This window comes from Balaenoptera musculus, chromosome 4 (genome assembly GCF_009873245.2).
Source record: "Balaenoptera musculus isolate JJ_BM4_2016_0621 chromosome 4, mBalMus1.pri.v3, whole genome shotgun sequence".
Taxonomy (NCBI): domain Eukaryota; kingdom Metazoa; phylum Chordata; class Mammalia; order Artiodactyla; family Balaenopteridae; genus Balaenoptera; species Balaenoptera musculus.
This window is the reverse complement of record NC_045788.1, coordinates 23,304,360-23,327,934: the sequence shown is the minus strand read 5'-3', so window position 1 is coordinate 23,327,934 and position 23,575 is coordinate 23,304,360. Positions and strand designations below refer to the sequence as shown.

At 40.5% G+C, this 23,575-nt stretch overlaps 1 protein-coding gene across 1 annotated transcript in view; it reads right to left on the bottom strand.

Moving 5' to 3' along the window:
- The window catches only part of PLS1 (plastin 1), a 108,376-nt gene extending 89,222 nt beyond the window's left edge, over positions 1-19,154 (bottom strand). Inside the window, exon 1 of the mRNA XM_036849459.1 lies at positions 19,067-19,154. The gene's annotated coding sequence lies outside the window, so the exon portion shown is untranslated. The remainder of the gene's footprint in view (positions 1-19,066) is intronic.
- Positions 19,155-23,575: the final 4,421 nt, after the last annotated feature.

The following is a 23,575-nucleotide window of genomic DNA, read 5'->3' as shown; positions in this document are numbered from 1 at the left end:
CTTACAATCCCCTGCCATCCCCATTCTCCCACAGCCTTTCTTCCACAGAACATACATGAACCAACAGTGGTTAAGCACAAGCTCTACTATCTGCCACTGTTGATTTCATCAGGTATCCTTAAATTCAAATTAAAGTACTGTGATCATGAGAAAAAGAAACATATGTATTTTTTTTCTCTTCAGCTGTTGGTTGCTTCCATTCTCAGTCATGAAGCCATAATTGTAGGCATCATGAACAAATGGGCACGTGCTTACCCCAAAGTGGCCCAGACTCGTAGAGGGTGAGGAGAAAGAGGGTAAAGGGACTCAAAATAAAAAGGCAATCCCTTTTCCAACATCTCGAGCTCCTTAAAAGATGCGGACTCACTGAAAGCAAAAGTAGCCATAACCTGTGTTGTTACAGGACAAAAATTCCATAATCCGAAGTCACCAGACATAGAACTTTATGGCCCATTTAATTACAAATTATATATAAAGCAAATAAAAGTTTACTGCTTTCAGAAAGATGCTGTCACCTGATGTCCCTTTTTATTTAGCAATAAGCTAGACCACAGAAAAAGTTAGAGGAGAATTATTATCTAATTAGGATATGATCACTGTGCAATAAAAGAGTACAAAGATCTTTTCTTATCTCAAATCATCTGTTATTTGCACACACAATGAACTGGTTGAAAGTACTGCTGTGTCACCACCAAATGACTGCAGTGTCACAGCCAGAGACTCGCCCCAGAGTGGCACAAGTTTGGGTACCTTTTGAATTCTTGGTCTTTGCGCATAAGATTAGATGAGTGGGGCTTCCCTGGTGGCGCAGTGGTTAAGAATCCGCCTGCCAATGCAGGGGACATGGGTTCGAGCCCTGGTCTGGGAAGATCCTACATGTCACAGAGCAACTAAACCTGTGCGCCACAACTACTGAACCTGCGCTCTAGAGCCTGCGAGCCACAACTACTGAGCCTGCGCTCTAGAGCCCATGCTCCGCAACAAGAGAAGCCAATGCAATGAGAAGCCTGCGCACCGCAACGAAGACCCAACGCAACCAAAAACAAATAAATTAATTAAATAAATTAAAAAAAAAAAAGATTAGATGAGTGAGTCAGTGTCAAGGTAAATATTTGATTTTCAGAATTCTTCCTTCATCTTTCTCACTTCTCTCCCTCTACAGCCATCTGAATGGGAAAATAAAATGTGTCAGGCCTTACTTCTCAGAAACTTCCCAGGACAAGAATGGATTTTGTAGTCCTTTTCCTCCTGGTTCAACATAAAACGGGTCCACAAGTAAATGAGGCAAATGTTAAATGGTCCACTAAGAATCTTTCACAGTTTATGTTCCCTTGAGATCTAACCTTTTCTACTGATCCAACTTAAGGAGCAATGAAAGTAGGGCTAAGGCTATGTCTACAGTGGAATAGCCCACTGGAATGACTAACAATGATCCCTATGGAATACAATTTGCAGGTTACAAAGTGCTTCCACCTAGTGTGTCACAAACAAGAGAGTATTTTATAAGTGCTATATACAAATACAAAGTATCTGTACTATGATTTTTGATCTAGACATGATGCACCATTCTACTGTAAATCCAGCCCTGCCCTGATAATTCAGTTCAGGAAAGAGGAAGTTCTCAGCACACTGCTTATCTGAAAGTTAGAGTCTTAAGTTGATTACCTTCACTCATGGACAGAAACAAGTTAAAATTAAATCAGTGAAAACTATTAGAACACTTGCTTCCTAAATGTTTCCTTTTGCAATTGCATTCTTGCTTCTTAGAAAAAATAATTTTTTAATCTTTATTCACCACTTCTACTTTCTTCTATTGTAATTTAAAAACACAGTTTACTTTCACACATGTATTTCAGTACCAAGGAAGGCATAATTTATCATTAGAATCCCTGACTCTGGAGTCAGAATTCTTGAGAATGAATACAGGCTCTGCTTCCTATTAACTATATCACCTCGGGTGAGTCATTCTGAGTCTTGGTCTACACAGCCAAAAAATGAAGATGATGATGATGATAATTCCAACAGAGTTTTCATAGAGTTTTGGGAAGGATTAATTAAAATAAGCAGCAAAGGGCTTAGAAAAGGGTCTGACATATAGTAAGTGCCCAATAGATGTTAGCTATTATTTTAAATATTGGTGATTCATGATTTTCATAGCATTAGTGGTCCTCAAAAGTAATACAGTTGTGTACACACTTGTATATTATGTGTACACATACATATATGTGTACATGTATGTATACACATAATATATTTGGAGGAAAGGGAGGAAGGGATGTAAAAATCATCTCAGTCTGCAGAAACGACATTCCCCAATAACTGATGGGAGACTTGTTTATCAAATAAAGGTCTGGATGAAGTAAATTATCTTTAAACACTGAACTTGAATAATTTAAGTAATCATTAAGGCAGTTCACTATCTACTTGTGAGAAGAAAAACATACAGAGCTTTACAACTAAACTCAAACCACTTATATGGATTCTTTTTTAGAGATTCTGTTTTAAAAAAACAAAAACAAACAAACAAAAAAGAAAAAACAAAAAAACACCATACAGAGCTGATTCTACACCAGGGATGAGCAAACTCAGCCCTCAGGCTAAATCTGGCCCACTGCCTGCTTGCATACTACCTATGAACTAAGAATGGTTTTTACATTTTTTAACAGTTTTTTAAAAAACCAAAAGAATAATAGTTTGTGACATGTGACATTAAGGAATCAAAATGTTAGTGTCCACAAATAAAGTTCATTGGAACACAGCCAAGCTCATTCACTTACATATTGTCTACAGCTGCTTTCGTGCTACAAGAGCGGAGTTAGGTAGTCGAGACAGAGACCGTATGACCCATAATGCCTAAAACGCTTATTATCTGGTCCTTTACAGACAAAGTTTGCCAACCTTTGGTCTAGACTGTTGTTTCTATGAGGGTGGAGACTGTAGGGCCTAGCTCAGTGCCTGGACCAAACTGTGTTCAGTAAATATTTGATGGATGAATATGGCATCAACATAAAGAGCCTTAGGTGGGGCTCCTTCTATGTGTTAAAGAGAGTTGTTCTCAAACAACAGAGAGCCTTTTTCAGACAGAGAACAAGAGAGGACTGCTCCGGTCTGTGTGGCCCAGCTAGGGTCCTTGATATCTTGTAATTCTAATGGTAGAATTTTAGGCCACAATGGAGAATGGGGAAAGGGTAGATCATAAGGACAAACTACAGAGGAGTTCTGCATTTACCGGCAGTATATTTTTAAGAAAAAAAAATGGCATCACAAAAACACAACCAAAGAGGATTACTTTGGAAGAAAAACATTTATATACCCAAAAAAAAAAAAAAAATCCTATGGTCTTAAGCCTTAGTTCACCACAAGCCTTATTTCTAGATACAGCTGCTAAAGAGGTTTGCAAAGTCTTAAGTTGCATATATACAAGTATGAATCCAAATCACAGTAAACATTGGTTCTCACTGTAATCCACGTTAGTTAGACAACATCCAGAGTGCCACCTTCAACCTAAGAAGCAAAGGTAAGACAGTACAGTGACAATCTGGTTTCTAGAGGAGAACTACAAGCATGGTGATGGGTCTAATCTAGGCACCATTTCCAACAAGGCAAGTTGATAAAACTGGAGAGGATTTACCATGGAGATGAAATCACAGTCCTCAACCTGAATTAATTTAATTCATGTAAAACACTTAGGACACCTCACTAAATACAAGCTTTGATCACCAGCACCATCGCCTGAAGAATTATGATATGAAAGAAGTACACTTTGTTATCGCCTTGGAAGATGTAGCCTTGATATCCACAAATGGTATCAAGTCGCTGAATCAGCCATACCTAAATTATTATCAGGTAATTATCACTATCTTAGTAGACTTCTCTCTCTTTATTGGAGGTTTCTTCCCCACCCCCACCCCCAAACTAACCAGTTCTCTTACTCTAAAGTGGTGACCCAAAGACATGTATTGTTCACTGAATAGCCATGTGCTGCCCCTCACTTCCAGCAGGTCATGTGGTTAGTTCCAGCCAATGGGCTGCGAGTAGACGTGACTTGTGTCCCTCTAGCCAAAGCATTTCAGAGCCATGTGATCCTCTAGCTCCCCTTTCTCTGCTGCGACAATCTGGAAGTCCCATGTTAAAACAGCAAAATCACAAAAATCACAGCAGCCTGACTCTGAGTCACTGCATGCAGAACAGCTACCCTGGAGTAGAGCCAATGCACACTGACATTTATGTGAATAAGAAATCAATGGAAATATCAGGGTTGATTTGTTACTGTAACATAGCCCACTATCTTGTCTCATACAGAAAGTCTGAGCAGAAAGAATCCTTGTATCCTGTGATCAACCAATTTGAGACATTTACAAGGATGAATGAGGGAAATTTTCCAAACCTTCCTCAGACAGGTATCTGTGCAACTTTATTATTTCATTTCAAGTTCATTCATAGATTATTACCACACCTACTCCTATTCTAAGATAAGTATTTAAAGCCAAATCCTCTATGCCACTCACTTACCAATAAAACTTAAGATCTTACTGAGATATATACTGAGCTATGTACCTTGAGCGATGTTCACCGAACGATGCTACCACTGACAAAGCTTAGCTGAATCTGTTGTTCTCCCGCATGGCTCTTGTCTTGCCTTATGACTCTCAGACTTCATTTTCAGGAGACATATTTGGCGGTGGGGTTACTGATCTATGGACAAGATGGTGGAGGGCCCTGGGCAGAGCTGGCCCAGTTCTCTTTTGTTAGCAGGAACAAGTATGCTGTTCATTGGACAGACTCATTTCAGTGGGGCTTTGAACACAGAGAGATGCTATCTCCTCCAGCTGGCAATAAAAACATCCAGAAAGATAAGGACTGAATCCTGTGTCCTTTGATACATTCCTGATTTAAAACCACTGGAAACTCTGGAGCCTGGCCTGGCAAACAGTAGGGTGGAAACTTCCACAGCCCTGGGTTCAAATCTCAGCTCAACAACTACAGCTGTGTGAGTCAGGCCAAAAGACAAAGACACAGCCTGTCAGAGCCTCAGTTCCCTGACCCCTCCACAAGGCATCTGGGAGGATTAATGGAACTGATGTAGATCGAAATACTCACTGTACGTTGGACCCTTGCTGCCTCCGAACCGTGGAATTCTTCTTAAAGTCAACTGGAATTTCTATTCACTTTATGTTTTATTACAAGCAAAACAACATTCTCAGGTACATTTAAAGCAGTGAAAAATATACCTTCAGCTTTATCCTTAGATTAGATGCTGTCTAATGACAGTCACAAAAATTAATTCTATTACTTAATCTGATCCTCTTCCAATGTGATCAAGCCCTTACTAGGAAAATATATCTTGAGTTAAATTTCTGCTCATTTTCCAGTGGCAAATGAACCTTTTAAATTCCTAAGAATTTCCTATTTACCATACTTTTGCTGATTTCCAATTCTGATTATGTATTTTTATGCTCCAAGTAAATTGCTCTCATTTTTTTATGCTAAAAATCAATGTCTATGCAACCTAATCATAAAAAAGAATGAAAAATTAGACAAATTCCAACAGAGGGGCATCCAACAATGTACCTGACTACTCTTCCTCAAAACCCTCAAGGTCAACAAAAAACAAGGAAAGTCTGAGAAACTGTCACAGCCAAGAGGAGCCTAAGGGGCTAAATGTCAATTAAATACAATGTGGATCCATCAGGAATCCATCAGGATTCTTAGATGGGATCCTGGAACAGAAAAAGGACTTTAGGCAAAAACTAAGGAAATATGAATAAACCATAGACTATAGTTAACAATAATGTAACAATATTGGTTCATTAATTATAACAAATGTACCATACTAGTGTAAAATGTTAATGATAGGGTAAACTGTGTATCCGTGTGGAGGCACATGGAAAATCTCTGTACTGTCTGCTTATTTTCTCTGTAAAGCTAGAATTGCTCTAACAAAAAATGAAGTTTACTAATTTTAAAAAAAAGTCAGCACAATGAGACACCACTTCACAGCAAGATGGTCATAGTCAAAAAGACAGGTAATAACAAGTGCTGGTGGGGATGTGGAGAAACTGGAACTTTCATACATTGCTGGTAGGAAGGTAAAATGGTGCAGTCACTTTGGAAAACAGTCTGGCAGTTCCTCAAAGTGTTAAATGTTGAGTCACCATATGAACCACCCAGCAATTCCACTTCTAGGTATACACCCAAGAGAAATGAAAATATATGGCCCGCCTAAACTTGTTTACAAATGTTCATAGCAGAATTATTCATAGTAGCCAAAAAGTGGAAACAACTCAAATGTCCATCAACTGATGAATGAATAAATAAAATATGGTAGATCCACACAATGGAATATTATTCAGCCACAAAAAGTGAAGTATTGGTGCTACAACGTGGATGAGCCTTGAAAACATTATGCTAAGTGAAATAAGCCAGACACAAAAGGCCACACAATGTATGATCCCATATATATGAAATGTCAAGAATATGCAAACCTATGGAGACAGAAAGTAGATTTGTCATTGCCTGGGGAGAGGTACAGGATGACTAACAGGATTTGAATTGCAGGACCAAACATTTCCAAATAAAGTACTGTCCACCATATTTTTAGAAAAATGAGGAAATGAGGAGTGAATGCTAGTGGATATAGGGTGATGAAAATGCCCTAAAACTGACTTATACTTTAAATGAGTGGATTGTATGGTATGTGAATTATATCTTAATAAATAAAGCTGTTAGCTTAAAAAACATCATGTACACCAAGAACACTGATGGAACACATTCAATCCTATTCAAGGCAAATATTTTGACATTGTCTGGTTGACATGAAACCTTTAATTTCCCTGAGAAGTCTTCTGTTTGATTTTGTAATGCCCTTAGTGTAATGCCTAAGGGCGTAACATAATGAAAAGAACCTGTGCACACAGAAGGTTTGAATGAGGCTTTTCAGATTAAATGAGCAAACTACATAAGGCCTCCCTAAAGTGTGCCTGAGATGTGAAAGAGGATGCAAAAAATATTCCCACTGATATTTAACAATAAATTAACTTACAAAAAATGAGTATCATTGTGTACTCTTTTAGCATACTACCTCTGAATGCAATCATTTCCTCTGAATTACTAGAAAATTACAATGTTTTCAGTTCTTCCATTATTTGTTGTCCTGGTCCTATGAGAAATGTAATACTCATCTTGCAGAAATATGTCAATTAAACTTTAGTCTCCCACAGCACAATACATATCACATAGGTAGCATATAACTCAGTGAAAATTTAGAAAGTTTAATCTTTTTTATCCTACACATTCCAGATGTATATTAACAGGAAATATAATTTTAAAAACCAAACTACCTTGTTCACAATGAAAGAGATGAACTTTTTTCCCATATTAATCAAGTCTAACTTCATTAATCTAGAACTGAATTACTGTTAACATTAGAGAAACTATAAAACCTAAGGTAGAATAAAGTTACTTTTAGTTCTTGTTTCATTTAACTGCAGGTAAAACAGGTATCCAAGCCTCTAGTAGATTAGTGTATTAATATACATTTCTTTGAGCATCTCTATAAACTACTGTCCTACTCACCTCTAATCTGATTTCTCTTAAAACAATAAGAAATACTTCAAGAGGAATATAACCTCAATTTACATATGTCAGTTTCTTTCAGAGGTGAATCTGTTTTATGTATAAGCATCATCTACATGTGAAACATTATTATTACATATTATTATTTAATTCATTTCTGGAATTCGTCTAGAACGCATGTGAATCTACAAAGATTCTTATACTTTGAATTCAAGCTATGCAGCTGTCTCCTGGGTAAAGCTGGAGTCTCTCTCAAGATTTACTGTCAATAAAACACAGGCCTGGAGTTAGCAGTCTGAAAATAAGGCACCATGGATAAGTCTCTACAGGCAAGTACAAACTAGAAAACATTGGCTATGTGGGTGGGGTGGGGGTGGGTATAGATTCATCCATTCATTCATTCCTTTTCATGTTCCATTCATTCAACAATTTATCAAGTGCCTCCTTGCAGAGCAGGCATTCAGGCAATGAGGATACAAACTGAAAATGACACAATCCTGCCCTCTAGAAACTCACACTCTGCGTGGCCACAAATGTGGCCACAAGAACTTATAACAAAATAAATCTTAGTATTGGAAGATTTTGATCTAACATGCATATTGTATCATTCCTATTTTATCTTATTTAATCCACAACAAAAACCAAAATGCAAACAACAACAGCAACAAAAACCAAGGTTCAGACAGGCTGAATGACTTGGAGATTCTCCTACCCACTGAACCTCTCAGCTGTGGATGAGTCACTCAGCTCTGTCCCACTCACCCACCTCTTCTATCAATCAGCTAGCAAGTGACAACGCAGGGTAGCAGCTTCTACTTACGAATCCACCTTTTTTGCTTTTCCCATCACACTGTAGTTTTAAACACAGGATTCTTTTTAGGAGACACACACGGAAGATTCTCAAAATCTCCACTGAGACACAAATGTCTTTACCATCTGTGGACGTCACCCCAAAAAGATGAACAGAAGGCCTTAGTACCTTCTATTCTCCAGAGACAAGCTTTTCTAAAACCGTACTCAACCAGTAGAATCTCCCAATGTATAGCTAAAGCATCCCAAAGAGACACCACGTCACCTCTCACTTTTACCTCTGTAATCCTTCAGCACTTGAAGTCAGTTTGAAAGTATCTGTAGAACACCATGCTTACAGCCTTAGCCTTCACTTTTGAATTCGCTTCTCTTCCCAGAACAACCCTGAACAAGTACTATAATCTCTTGGCTTGGTGATTTATTTATTTTTATCTCGTTTTTTATAATCTGTCTCTCAGAAATTGAAATCGGTTGTCCTTTTATATTTTACATATTTTTGAAAGACACAGAAGCCTTTAATATGATGGATTAATTTTGGCAAGTCTGTAAGATGACTGAAATACACATATTAAAATCAGGGAGTTCCCTGGCGGTCCAGCAGTTAGGACTCTGCGCTTTCACTGCTGAGGGCGCGGGTTCAATCCCTGGTCAGGGAATTAAGATCCTGAAAACCAAGCAGCACGGCAAAAAAAAAAAAAAAGAATTAAAATCAGAACCAGGAAAAAAGCATTTTTAGGTGTTTTTCCAAAAGAATATGAACCACAGGTCAATACACGGCAAGAAGTGGGGTTCCTCCTCTTCCAACGTGTCGGGAGTCAGGAGTAAACCGGAAGTGAAAGTAAGCCGAGATAAACCTGTGACTCACACTGCCTACAGAATAAAGTCCAAATCCCGCAACCTCATACTCAAGATGTTCCACCATCTTCCCAAAACGCTTTTCCAGTCTTATCTCCCTGTACCTTCCGTAATGAACTGGAGAACTCAGCACCTGCTGAACCCGCGTTTCCCCGTTGCACCTCTGTTTGGAGGTTCAGTTGCTCCTTTGTCTGGAACACCTCTCCCAATAACTCCCCCAGCTGCGCACTCTACCTGGTGAGCACCTGCCCATCCTTCACTGCCTACTTCATATGCTTCCTCCTCCACTATTTTCTTTATGTAGACAAAAGGAAGCCCTCTTATCAGCTGGCTCACAAAGATGGGTAAAACATCAGAAGACAGCATAAATGATCACCCCATCAACTCTGCCCTGACTGCCCTAATTGTTCCAATGGAAAGTGAAACTTCCTCCTTCTCAGACCTATCACAGGTCGGTTCCTATCTTTCTTATAGCACTTAGCACCAGCTGCCCTGTACTGGAGCCAGGAATTCATATATCTTAACTTTCCTACAAGACTGCACGTTTTCTGAGGGGCAAGGAAGGAACTTTCTGCAATTGTGTACATCCTACCCCTGACCTCAGATCTTGCAAGCTATTCCAAAAATACTTATAAAATGAAGTTTAATATTACATCCAAATTAACAAAATAAAATCCAAAAACGTACTCCTTGAGTTTAGTAGTCATTCACGCTTGGTTTGGGTCAACTCCTAACATCTTCTAGCTGATGTCAGCTTTTCAGCTCTCCATAGGTGGAATGTCATACTGGCTGAACCGCAGTTATTTCAAAAATATGGAATACAAGAAAAGGGTTGGTTTCTTGGGAGAACTGGGGGGTTGGGGTCAGGGTGGAGTGGGTAAGGAACTTCCAGAGGGCAGCAAAGGGCACAAGGCAGCAACCACTCGGTAAATGAAACTAATTTAAAAAGAAAATAACAATTAAAAAACCCTGTAACAACAGTTTTATGAAGTTAGTACTGTTTCCAAAGAAAACCACTTGTTTCTAGCTCTCCTATCTAACCTACATTACTATACTCTCATCCAGTGGCTCTCAAAGTGTGATTCCCAGATCATCAGCCTCAGCGTCAGCTGGGAACTTGTTGAAATGAAATTCTCCAGCCCAGATGAACTTATTTGCAAAGCAGAAATAGAGACGCAGATGTAGAGAACAAACGTATGAATACCAAGGGGGGGCCAGAGGTGGTGGTGGGATGAATTGGGAGACTGGGATCGACATATATACACCACTATGTATAAAATAGATAACTAATGAGAACCTACTGTATAGCACCGGGAACTCTACTCAGTGCTCTGTGGTGACCTAAATGAGAAGGAAATCTAAAAAAGAGGGAATATATGTATATGTATAACTGATTCACTTTGCTGTACAGCAGAAACTAACACAACACTGTAAAGCAACTACACTCCAATAAAAAAATTTTAAAAAAAGAATATAGGAATAGCAGACATAGGAAGCAGCCTATATTACTATATTCTCTCTGCTACTTATTACCCAATCTCTTATTACTCCAGTCCCCATTATAGTTAATAATTCTTTATATTAAACTTTCCCTGCTCAAAAAAATAAAAATAAAATAAAATATAGACCTAACTCAAAAGAAAAAAAATTCTCCAGCCCCACCCCAGACCTAAAGAATGAGAAACCTGGAGTTGGGACCCACCTACCCATTTGTTAACAAGCTCTCCAACTGATTCTTATGCCCAATCACCTGTTAGAGCACATTAAAGTACCTGCATTTTCCTGAACAGGTCAGCTCCATCCTGTCTCCGTGCTTTTGCTCATGCTGTCCCTTCCCCAAGGAATGCTTTTTCCTCTATCTATTCTCTGTAGATTGAACTTGTGCTTTTCTTTCAAGGCTCAGCTCAAAAGTCTTGACATCTTCCTCAACCCACTGAACAGAATGAACTGCTCTCCATTCGGGCTCCCCCAAAGCCTCATTCTGCCCTTCCTCCTGGTGCTCACCTGTGTCACAGGCTGTCTCTGTGTCTGCCTCCCCCAGCTGACTGAGAACCTGTGAGTACATGGGCCGTGCCTCACTTACAGTGCTGTCGCAGCCCAGCTCCCTTTCGGCAATCAAATCCCTTTGATTTTGCAGAGGAAGAGGGGAAAGTATTCTTCTGCAACAAGCCCCTGAGAAGGATGCTGAGAGGAATCCAACTCCTCTCTCCACAATGGAGATGAATAAATACCCTGTCAAGTGAGATCTGAAGTTTAAGGGGCAGTTGTTGAAGGCACCTTTGGGAACAGAGAGATCACTTAAAGAGCTCCATAGTCGAGGCTTAGCCATAAACACATTTAAGATTTTATAAAAGCCAGATGTCAATTTCATAGAGAAATTATTCCCTCTGGTCAGTACAAGAAGGAAATATGGATTGACTGAAAGAGCACTGTATTTGGGGTGCAAGACGCTCCATGAGGACAGGGACCCTATATCTGTCTTGGCCATCACTATAGTCCCAATGCTGAGCCCTAACATTTTGTCAAATGTTGAAATGAAAAGACACAGATGTGAGTTCCATCTCTGCCATTTCCAAGCCAGGTAACCTCAAGCAGGCAAGTCATTCATTCTCAAAGTCTTGGTCACTTATCAATGAAAGGCAGCGAAGCTGGAAAATTATTATATCAATAAATACCTTACCTCCTCACCTTATAGGTTACTAATTGCTTTCACATTTACTATCTTGTTTAATCATCAAACCTGCAGCTGAAGAGAAGGCCTCTCTTCTCATGGGGTCAGAAACAGAATCACAGACTTTGACTTCTCATCCATGGACCTGATCATAGGCCAACTGATTTCAGATATCTAAACTTTAATTACCCTACGGGGCTCATTTTGATTGAGCAATACGCATTCAGAGATTCTCAGATTACCTTTTTTCCACAGATGGTGATCTTGGGTTTAACTTGGGCTGTTCAAGGATAGGAAAAGGGATCAGGCCAATTGATGCTAGTGCTGTTTTTCCAAAATTAATTCACTTGGCACGACAACTTTTGCTGAAAAACATCATTCGGTTTTTGTGAGCTGTGTTTCATGGCTAGCACCTCATTGACCTAATAACACTTCAACTCTGAAATAACTGGGCCACTCTTGGCAATACCCCTTGGACCAAAAGAGTGTCCCAATGACCCTCTGAGGGGAGAGGAAGGAAAAGGGAGACTTGACCAGGATAAAATGCTGAGAGAGTTTTCAAGTGAAAGAATTACGGAGTCTTTGAGAACTTTTGATTTGTTCCCAATGGTTATAAATACTAACTTGCTATTGAGCTGAAGGTTCAATTATGTACTAATTTGATATTATCATTCCACCAAATTATTGATGAATAGCATTAAAACCCTAAGCAGAGACATTTATCAAACCTCAGAATTCTAGTTTGCATTGATTTTTACCTATAAACAGTACACAGTATATATCATCAAGGACAAAAAAAAGAAAAAAAAACCCAATATAGCCATAAAAGGTGGCATTTAAGATGACAAAGTAAAATGAGACAAAAAGTCTACTTGTGCCTTTGATCATTCACTGTAAACGAGTCAGTTCTGAACCTGTTTTTCTTTCATTTTAACAATTTAATCTAGATTCTGAGCACCAGCTATGGGAACAAAGTGTGAATAGAGCCAGTACTTTCTGTCTAAGGCATTCAAATTTCCTTGATCAACATCAGTTTTAGGTCACAGACTGTCATGCATCACTTTGGGTTTTACAGTTGTGATCCATGGAGATAGGTTTACTCTTTTATTCATGGAATGCAGAGGCCCCATGTGGGAATTCATTGTAGGGGGCAATTAACATGAAATCCTTCTACATACATTTACCATTACCAATGTTTTAAACTCAAATTCAATCCAAATTCTATTTTGACAGTACTGCTAAAATCTCTTGTTTTTTGGTTCTCTAACAAATTGAAGGGGCTTTCATCATTTTTCTTTTAAATGTTATTTCCTGGGACTGGATCTTTAAACAATTTATTGAGTTTCTCAATAATGAAGTAATTCTGGTTTCCTCTAATACTGAATTTCTCCTGTCAACCATTCCCCAAAACCTTTTACTTTTTTGCTTCCACCTTACTAAGATATCCATCCACCTTACTATCAGAAAAAGACAGTTTCTTGTGTTTTCTTTGTGGTTGGCTTGGATTTTCTGAAGAAGGCATGTCTCTGTGCAGTGAGTCATAACCCAAATATTCTTGTAGTTTTATAGCTCTGAATTGCTCAAAAAGAAAGATCTAGTTTATCATAAAGGTTAAAGTCTCCTTCACAACTGGACTTTGAACAAATAACACATAACTCTCTTAGAAAAGAAAATACTTTCTGATGAAACAAGTGTTTTAAATAAGAGAAAAACTCTCCTTATCAGTCCTCTCTCGCTCTTTCTGTGCCCACAGTTACTAAAGAGCAACTCGCTTTCACAGAAGCCACGTTACATGTTTCTCACCAGAAAAGGCAAGTAGGCACTTTCAGACACAGTAGTACTGAAAAGAAATAAGACGATCAAAGTTAACACAGCCTCACATCTCATGTGATTTTATATGTCAGCAACAGTTCCAGCAATCAAAAGTGTATAACCATTTTATAAGCAATAAACCGGTAGGCATCACAAAGGCCTCTTTCTCCCTGATTTTCATCAAAAGTTTGATTTGGATTTTGGGATGTTGAAACACGTAATGGGTAAGGGCCTGAAGCAGGCGGCCTTTCCTTTCACGCCCAGAGACAGGCCCTGAGAATGCACAGAACCAGCACAGAGGCAGAAGCAGGAAACGGACAGAGGGGCTCAGGCAGCCCCGGGAGGAGAGGAACATCCTCAGCTGGATTCTATTCTGAGCCTCCCATGAGAGAGTAATGTGGTACACCAAGCAGGAAGGTACGGGACATTTTCTCACAGCCAAGTCAGCTGGTCAAGGCTGAGGCCTGGCAGCCCTGCCTCTAAATCACTTGTTTCTGACCTGGGGCCTTCCCTGAGGTATCGACACCCACCTCCAACTGCAACGTGTCCACACTGACGTCAGAACTCCCTGAACTGAAGGATCCCGGAAGAAGTGTCCAGGTTTGGATTCAGCCTGAGGGTTCTGACCACAGTTCAAAGATCTGAGATCAGGGTTAGGGTCAGGACCCACAGATCTTCCAGGAGCTCCCAACGGTGGGTCCTGCCACCCCAGGTGAAAAAATCCTTATGAACTGTTCACCCTAGAGTCCTTAGGCTTATACACAAGGTGAGTCTCACCCCCCCAACTCCAGAGGCATCTCCTGGATCCCTACCAACTCACCTCCATCACCCCAAAAGAGCTTTATGGTGCACCCAGAGAAAGAGCTGCTGTCTCTGCCTCCAGGAAGTCTTCAAGGGTGAAAAGGAGATAAAGACTGAGTGGAATAATTTTAAAAACAAAACCCAGAAAGATTCATCACTGTTGTTTTGTTTCTCTTATGAAAGTCTGGCTCAAAGAATGTTGGGAGTGTCACCAGATAAAATCTGTAGCCATTCTAAGCATCTGTTAGGGTTACCACATTTATCCGTTTTGCATTTTGTTATGCTATTTGATTAAGTTAGCTTTAAGTTAAGATTTAAGTTAACTTTAGCTCTCAGTGCCTGAAGTCAGGTAGGCCTGGGATCCAAGCTCAGTTCAGCCACTTGTCCATGATGTGACCTCAGAAATGTGATTTTTTACCTAAGTCTCAGTTTTCTCGGCTGTAAAATGGGAATAATATTTGCACCAACTTCATCAGATGGTCTGTAGAGATTCAACGACATATTGCTTGTAAAGTGTTTAGTACAGTGTCTGGTCCATGTAAAACATTTTAAAATACTAGCTACTAATATTAGTATTATTATTTGGAGAAAGTTACATAGTACAGTCATTTTACACAGAGTTATGATACATTACTCTGGAATTTAACACCTGGGCGTTAAGTGTATGAGACATTAACTTCAACATACTGCTTGATCTTGCATTTCACTGTCCAATCAATTTGGACTAACGTCAAGATTAAAAAAAAAAGTAATTCCTCTAAACTTACCCAACCCTTCCCTGCCCCCCAGTAATCATCTCTCAAACTCCGTATCTCCTCCCAAGTGCTCTCTCTTCTTGACTCATAAGAAGAGGAATCACTGCCAGTTGAAGATGGTGATCAACTACAGTGTGATTGTCAACAGAAAGGATGTGTGCCCTCCAACAGCTCCCTCAATGCTGTGTGCAGCTCAGTGAAAAGGCTGTGCTTTGATTTGCAAAACGGCTATTTGCAACATCTGTTTCAAGTAAACAAATATACCAAACTACTTCTTGATCCAGGATTTGGGGTTTGGAAGCCCTGCCTTCTGTCTTATTTTTCCAGGTGGAGAGTCTGATCACAATTCTCTCTCTCTCAAGCTCACCTCACATTCCTGGGTCATAAACACCACGGCCATCACTCACTACCTCCCGGTAGTGTAAACTATCTCTCCCAAATTCACTCTCAGTCCACGGACTTGGGGCCCACCCGTCTGTATCTTCTGCCACTGACAAGCTAAGCTACCATGTCCTTTCCAGACTCCTCCTCGACTCCAGATCCCCAGGTCTGCAGCCTTGCCCCTCATTCAACCTTGAACTGGCCAGTCATCTGTTGTGTGTCATCTCTTCCAATGACACAGACATCCTCCCATTGGCCACCAAGTTCCCCTCTTTAGATTAGGTCTCTGAGGGCTTTTTATCCACAGAACATCTCCAACTCAAATTAATCTTGGGGTCATCAACCTTGAAAAGTTAGGGACTCATAGCGATGAGACTAGGGCAGAGGCTCTGGCTAAACCACTAACGAGCTAAGCTAAGCACATCTCAGCTCCACCTTTACATCATGAGGGGATGGTCTGGATAAAGTGCTACCTTATAGCTCTAAGATCCTAAACTCCCACCCTCCTCATGTCAAAATACACTTGTTTATTTATTAATGCAATAATTATTGAGTATCTAATACTGCAAAGCTACGTGCCTGGCACTGTGAGGGATTAAAGGTCATCTCCCAAAGAACTTATCATCTAGAATGGCAAATGAGACAATCACATCAACAACTGTAAGAAACAGAAAGAGATAATGTCACCGTTGGAGGTTATTTATAAAATAAAAAGAACATTACCAACACCCCAAACCTGAAGCTAAAGCAACTTTCAGAGCATCTTTTCTTCTCGGCATCTAGTTTCTGGCCACGCAGCATGGCATGCGGGATCTTAGTTCCTCGACCAGGGATCGAACCAGTGCCCCCTGCAGTGGAAGCTCAGAGTCTTAACCACCGGATTGCCAGGGAAGTCCCAGCATCTAGTCTCTTACAAATGCTTTCCCCTTTACAACACTTCTCACATCTGTGCTCTCCACTCAGCACTTAGAATCACATGCTTAAGTCCAGGCCTTAGGCAACTCTCCTCTGTTATGATTTGACTCCTGTCACCAGAACTGCCCTAAATGATCCATCATGACCTCTCATGAAGATATGAGAATCATCCCATCAGGCTGGTTTGACTTGGCCACTGTCTTGCTATAGCTCTATGGTGGCCTCCCTCATTTCACAGAACATCCACATCAAATCCCTTTACCAAACCACCCCTACTTCACTGCCTCCCTCCCACAAACAGTACCAAGAACATTACTGGTGCTTAGTTCTGGGTGGGAAGTCTAAGTCATAGGCTTGAAGCTCCAAGAGCTTACACACACTGGTCAGGAAGTTGGGTTATGTACTAAAATTCAACAATCCGGGATACTAAAGATGAGGGATACTAGCACAGCCAACAGTAATAAACGTTAGAGGGTTCAGAAGGGGGAGAGCTACTTTCTGGCTGCAGTAATCAAGGAAGGCTTCTAGGAAGAGGCACACCTGAGCTACACCTTGCAGCATACGCAGGACTTCAACATGGAGGGAGGCAAACAAGCATTCTGAGGCAAGGAAGGAGGGCGGTTTCAAGACCAGCCAATTGTTAGGTGGGGCTTGAATGAGAGGGTACTCTTTGAGAGGAGTTTACAAGGTACTAGCAAGCTTAGTAGCAGGAATAGCTAATCTTCTGCCTAAGCCAGATTACAAAGTATAAGGAGGTAGAAGAGAAGAAGAAAGTGTAATAATCTAACCAAACTCTGAGGAAAGTATCGGCCTGGGATGGTAAAAAGAGCCCTGCAAATCAGAAAACCTGGGGCCCGGGCCCAGCTTTGCCAAGGAGGGGCTCCAGCAGCCACAGCAAGTCATTTAACCTCCTTGGTTTCGGTTTTCTCATTTGTAAACTGAAGCAGCTGAACTGGCTGACCTCGAAGGTCTCCACAGGCCAAAACTAAACCAACTGTATATTATTCCTGCCATTAAAACATTCATCATGGGCGGGGGCGGGGGCAGGAGGGGGGTGAAGGAAAAGGCAGATATCTGTATTCCCTTTCCATATAGGTTTCTCCTCCTGAACTAGAAATTTTTTTTCCCTAAACTTATTAATTCTATGTACACACCTCCCACATCATAAATTTGACACTTAAAGAATGTTCAGTGTGTGGTCCCCAAATTTTGTTTATGGCTTACAGGTTATCCAAGAAATTTGTGCAGCATAACCTTAACCTCGTACACGCGTTTCCAATACCGCAGCCCCAGGGTAAATTATCTCTGTGTGAACTATTAAATGTGACAGGGTAAATAAAGGGGAGAAAAGTGAGAATTCTGTTACTCATCTAAAAGACTGCTTCCCGACATGGATGGATCTAGAGATTGTCATTTGGGGTGAAGTCAGACAGAGAAAGACAAATACCATATGATATCACTTAAATGTGGAATCTAAAAAAATTGGTACAAATGAACTTATTTACAAAACAGAAATAGAGTCACAGATGTAGAAAACAAACTTATGGTTACTAAGTGTTAAGGAGGGGAGGGATAAACTGGGAGATTGGGACTGACATATATACACTACTATATATAAAATAGATAACTAATAAGAACCTACTGTATAGCACCGGGAACTCTACTCAGTACTCGTTAATGACCTATGTGGGAAAAGAATCTTAAAAAGAGTGGATATATGTACCTGTGGAGCTGATTCACTTTGCTGTACAGCAGAAACTAGCACAACATTGTAAATCAACTATACTCCAATAAAAATTAATTTTAAAAAACAAAATAAAAGACCGCTTCCTTTTAAGACCAAACGATGCCTGAAATAACAGTAATGTAGAAAAGTAAGGGGGGAAAATCTTCAACTTTACGAAGTCTCTACTTTAAAATACAGCTGAAATGCAGAAAGTTTTGGGCACTGAAATGCGCTGAAAGTTGGCTTTTTTTTTTTTTTTTTAATGCCGCATCCAGGGGCCCCCTGCTCCAGGAAAGGCACCAAAACCAGAAACCACGGATGCTGATTTCACTCCAGTCCTACTGAGCCTATGCACCAAAAGACCAAAGGCAAATAAACCAGCCACAGAAGTCCAGCGAAACAGGCTGGATCAGAAAGCCTCACCAGCGGCCACTCAAAGTTTAAAAGAGAGGAAAATAGAAAAGTTAACGAAATGCCTAACTTCATGCAGAGAATCATAATGCAGTTCTCAGGCTTACTGTGTAAACAGCATAAATACACGATTTAACACCTGCCCGCACTACATGCTGCCCAGACTGAGCAGGAGCGCGCCCTGAGGTCGGCGGGCGCCTCACTGCACAGCGGGCGCCGGGAGCCACCTCTCCAGCGAGGGAAACCCGGAGAGACTCCCCTGGAGCCGCCGCCGAGCGCCTGCGAGGAAGTAAAGCTTTGTTTTCTGCCTGTCGGTTCAGGCTTCCTCTCGGACCCCACCGCCGCGCCGCGTACCTGCCCTCCAGCCCGCAGCTCCCGCTCCCGATCCAGGCACCCGCAGGTCGGTTCTGCGGCTACCTGGCCGCGCCCGCCTAGCTGCTGCGCTCGCGCCACTACGCATGCCCGGCCGGCACCCGGGTCAGCAAACTCTAAATCCACTTGCCGGGTTTTGGTTGCGGCTCCCAGGGGAAAGGACCCGAGGCCAAGAGCTGAAGTGGAGCTGCAGGTGCTGGGAGAGGAGAGGAGGGAGTGGTGGAGGGGCGCTGCGGCAACCTTATCCTTACTGCCCAAAGCTACCCAGGACGCACCTTCCTCCAAGCCTAAAGATGACCATCTACACAATTGTAATGATCTTAGCACAGTGCTTCTCAAACTTGAGTGTGGATCTGAAGCACGTGGAGGGCTTGTTGAAACACAGTTCCCACACTCAAGAGCTCAGATTCAAGTACATCTAGGATGAGGCCCGACCATTTGTATGCCTAACATTTTCACAGGGGAAACAGGTACTACTAATTCGAATACCACACATTGCGAACCTCCGGTCAAAAGAAAAGATATACATATTTGGTATTAAAAGAGGAAAGTTTTCTCTCCCCTTCTCCCTCTTTTTGGGATTTCACACAACACTTCCTCTTCATTTAACAGCCACACCTGCTTAAAAAATAAGTAACTACAGCTCACACGCAAAGGTGGGATATTTCCTCTAGCATGTGAGTCAAGTAAGTGGAATGCAACAAGTTCTCAAGTATTTTGCCTGTAGCATAACCTATGGTTGTGGTCTCTCCAGCTGTGTCCAGGCAACAGGAGGGGGCCCTAATTTGTTGCCACTTTAACTCAAAGTCCTGTGTGACCCTTTAGCGCCTAGCACAGTACTGGGTACAAAATAGGTACCCAAGAAATCCTGAGATGATATTAGTATGGCTTGAGAGATGAAAAAGAAGGATGTTGGAATTATTTTAGGAACCCAAAGGAGTCGATAATCAATTAAATATGGAAGTACGTGGGCTAAGGCTGAGGAGAATAAGGATTTCTCCCTGCCTTACACCTAGAGAAATCAGTGGCTTAAGTATCCTTATCTGAGCCCAGATGTAAAGGAGTTGTGAGTTCTCACAATACATTTCTTAAAAGGTTAAACACACATCTGCCATATAACCCATCCATTCCATTCGTAGTTATTACCCAAGAGAAATTAAAATGTATGTTCACACAAAGGTTTGAATATGAATGTCCACAGCGGCTTTTTTTCACAATAGCCCCAACCAGAAGGAACCCAAATGCCCACCAACAGGTGAATGGATAAACAAATTGTGCAATATCCATCTATGCAATGGAATACTACTCAGCAAAAAAAAAAAAAAAAAGGAAAGAATTACTCATATAGGCTTCAACATGGATAAATCTCAAAATTATTATGCTGAGTGAAAGAGGCCAGAGACAAATATATGATTCCATCTATACAAAGTTCAAACTAACCTAAACTGACAAAAAGCAAACCAGTAATTGCCTGGAGCCAGGGGTGAAGGGAGGAATGGGCTGTCAAGGGGCAGTAAAAATCTTTTGGGGATGACGGAAAAGAAATCTTGTCTTGATTATAGTGGAGATTTCACAGGAGTCTACAACTGTGAAAACTAAATTGTACACTTTAAATTTATTAAACGTATTTTATATAAATTATTTCCCCATAAAGGTAAAGAAAAAAATGGTGGGTTTTTTTTGGCTGCGTTGGGTCTTCGCTGCTGCCTGTGGGCTTTCTCTAGTTGAGGCGAGCGGGGGCTGCTCTTCGTTGTGGTGCGCGGGCTTCTCATTGCGGTGGCTTCTCTTGTTGCAGAGCACGGGCTCTAGGCACGCGGGCTTCAGTTGTTGTGGCGCGTGGGCTTAGTTGCTCCGCAGCATGTGGGATCTTCCTGGACCAGGGATCGAACCCATGTCCCCTACATTGGCAGGTGGATTCTTAACCACTGTGCCACCAGGGAAGTCCGCGAGATACTTGTTAAAAGAAAAAAATATCCTAGGAAAACAAGAAAAACTGCCATGAACAAACCAGAAATGTTGAGAAAAGACAAAATACAGAGAGGATCACATCTCAGAGAACGAAGATGGAAGGAACGTTCAGCTCAAATCATACAGAGGAGGAGGCTAAGGCAAAGGATGGAGCAGTTGGGGGAAGGGTGTGCAAACTCAGCTAACAGATCAAGAAATGGAAGGAGGGCACTGAGGCACTGCTCGGAGAGAGTAACTGGGGAAAGAGATTTAGAGCAGCTAGGCTAGTCAACACCTTTTTTCTCCCCAGTGGGGTCTAAACTGTGGTCCTGGTAGCTACAGACTTCCAGGAAGAACACGAGTCTCCCACACCTGGAGGGTGAGCTGCCAACACATCCTGGCCTCTCGAGTACTGTTCCTTACCCCAAATTGGCAAAGGATGGCTACAGTGAATAAAAAGGTGAAATGAATAGAGATTCTAAAATACAAAATTGTTAAATCAACACTACTTCAATAAAAATAAATAAATAAAATAAAATACAAAATTGAACAGATAACTAAACATTATATCACACATTTGAGGAAAAAATGACTATGAGAGAAGCACCATTGCTACAACTAACAGTAGAGAAAACAGAGCTAGACAACCATCAGAAGATGACATTTGGAAAGTATAATTAATACCTTCAAATAATCATGAGAAGATGTCGCAAGTACAGAAATTTTGACCAGATAGTTGGGAATTTAAAATTTTGATGACTGAGATAAAGAACTAAATGGATGATCCAGGTTTCAGAATAGACGCAGATGATGAGCAGGTAGGGACTGGAGATCAAGCTGAGGAGTTATTTCAGGATGAAGTCAGCCTAACAGGCATTGGGGGGGAAACGGCTTTAGGGCACAGAAGGATGATCTGGGGCAGTTTACTACATTCTCTCTCCTCCCTCCACACCCTGCCCATCCTTAGTTGAAAAAAATAAACTCATGTACAACATTAACTGAAACAGATGGGAAATAGGAAAACAGCTGTGGAGTGTGGCAAAGACTGATTGTCCCCCAATATTTTTTCATCTGTGATGTACTTATGAAAACGATGATACATCACAATAATGGGAAAGTGATGGACTAGTTGATAACACATTAACAGACACTGTGGATGGCCCTAACTCGCTTCTTGAATCCCTTCCTGGAAAGCCAAAAACTACATTTCCCAGATTTACTTGTAGGTATGGTTCCAGATATGATTTAGGTTTCATCAGGTCATGTAAGACTTTGGTTGAAAATTGAATCGCATGAGGAGAGAGGGAAAGCATGACCCTCTTCTGGCAGCTTCCTGATCCTGTCAGAGTTAGCAACTGCCTTTACGGTAATTTGGGGAGTTCTTGGATTCTCATGATGAAGTCTGTTTCTCCCAATGATTCCATATATTATCTGCATCTCATAATAAACCTCTTTATTCTTAAACTAGCAAAAGGGACTTCGATACTGACAAATGCATGGTCCATCTGGGAAACACGTTGTCTTGTTCGAAAATGATCAGTAAATCAATGAGAAAATGAATACTAGGAAACTCAAATACAAAAATCTTAGTAAAAAGTACAAAAGAACACTTTTAACCTTGGGGTTAACCTTCCTAGGCAAGACTCAAAACCCAGAAGCTGTAAAGGAAGATATGGACAGATTTGATACAATAAAAATTAAAATTTCTGTATGACAAGAAGCAACTGACAAAGAGAAAATATTTTCAGAGTATCTATCAGAAAAGGGTTAATGTCCATAATATATTAAAATGCTCCTATAAATCAATAAAAAGATACAACCAAAATAAAACTCATAAAGTCCTGAGTAGGTAATTAACAGAAAACAAAATCCAAATGATTAATAGACATATGAGTAGATGCTTGAGCTTGTTGGTAAGTAAACAAATGCGTATATATATATACACCTTACTCCAAACCAATCAAATCAGAATCTCTGGGAATGCCCAGATACTTTTTATTTTTTATATTATTTTATATTTTTTTCTTCCAGTTTTATTGAGATATAGTTGACATACAGCACTGTATAGGTTTAGGGTGCACAGCATAATGACTTGACTAACACACAGCATGAAATGATTATTATAATAAGTTTAGTGAGCATCCATCATCTCATAGATACAAAATTAAAGGAATAAAAACAAAATTTGTTTTCTTGTGATGAGAACTCAGGATTTATTCTCGTAATAACTTTCATATATAACATATAGCAGTTAATTATATTTATCATGTTTTACATTACATCCCTAGTACTTACTTATAACTGGAGATTTGTAACTTTTGACCACCTTCATCCAATCCCTCCTCCCCCAACCCTTCTCCTCTGGTAACCACAAATCTGATCTCTTTTTCTATGTTTGTTTATTTTTGAAGTATAACTGATCTAAAACACTATATTAGTTCCTGTTACACAACATAGTGAGTTGGTATTTCTATATATTTCAAAATGATCACCACAATAAATCTAGTTATGATACGTCACCATACAAGGATGTTACATATAGAC